The following is a 1,195-nucleotide window of genomic DNA, read 5'->3' as shown; positions in this document are numbered from 1 at the left end:
GGCGGAGACAAGCCCCAAGATACGTGTACGGGAAGGCTACAGAAGACCACGAAACGTTTTAGCACAGCCCGCTATTCACTTTCTTTCTTTCTTTCCTTCTTCTTCTTCCCCTTTATTTCCTTAAGTTGGTTTGACGTCCCAGCAACTGTAAATGGAAATTATGTAACTGAAGTACCTGTATTTGGTAAACATCATATCCCTTTGAATTTCCTAACTTTAAAAATGCTCCATAGAACTTTCCTTACACACACACACACACACACACACACGCACACACACACACACACACACATATATGTATATATATATATATATATATATATATATATATATATATATATAGTGTGTGTGTGTGTGTATATATATATATATATATATATATATATATATATATATATATATATATATATATATATATGTGTGTTGTGTCATATATATATATATATATATAATATATATATATATATATATATAGATGTGTGTGTGTGTGTGTGTTATATATATTATATATATATATATATATATATGTGTGTGTGTGTGTGTGTGTGTGTGTGTGTGTGTGTGTGTGTGTGTACGTAGAGATGGGCAGATTTTGAATTCCAAAATCAAAATCATGTATTTCATTTAATTTTAAAATACCACAATTTCAGGAGATTTGCATTTTGATGTCAAATTACAAAATTCAAAATTATCTTGATTTTGAAACCATCAAAATCATTAGAATAACTTAGCGCCGAGAAAAAATATTGGACCAAGCTTGTTACTGGCATCCGTGGTTGTTAGCTCTCTCTCTCTCTCTCTCTATTCGCTGGAAGTGCATAACAAGTTGTGCACTTTCCTTATGGAAGTTAATGATTGTTATTAACAACCATTAACTCAAGGAGGAGTTATATACAAAGGCGCGATTTTAGTGAAGGACTCAGGGTTGCCATTTGGCCGATTTCAATCTTGATTTCTCCAAAGCGACAGTCAAAGTCTGGCAAACTGCGATGATCATCGAACAGCCGGCAGCTGAGAGAAGTGACTCAGTCATGGCTAAACTTTAAATAAGTAGGCTCCTGCGTCCTGCAGTTTGAGTAGTCAAGATTTTAAACGAAGTACAGAAAAATACTCTGATTTCATTGGTTTGGAATAAACTTATGAATAGGAAATTATTTTTCTACAACCTGTACGCATGTTGCAGTTGCACAATAAC

Source organism: Macrobrachium nipponense, chromosome 44 (assembly GCF_015104395.2).
Source record: "Macrobrachium nipponense isolate FS-2020 chromosome 44, ASM1510439v2, whole genome shotgun sequence".
Taxonomy (NCBI): Eukaryota; Metazoa; Arthropoda; class Malacostraca; order Decapoda; family Palaemonidae; genus Macrobrachium; species Macrobrachium nipponense.
Note: the sequence above shows the minus strand (reverse complement) of the source record.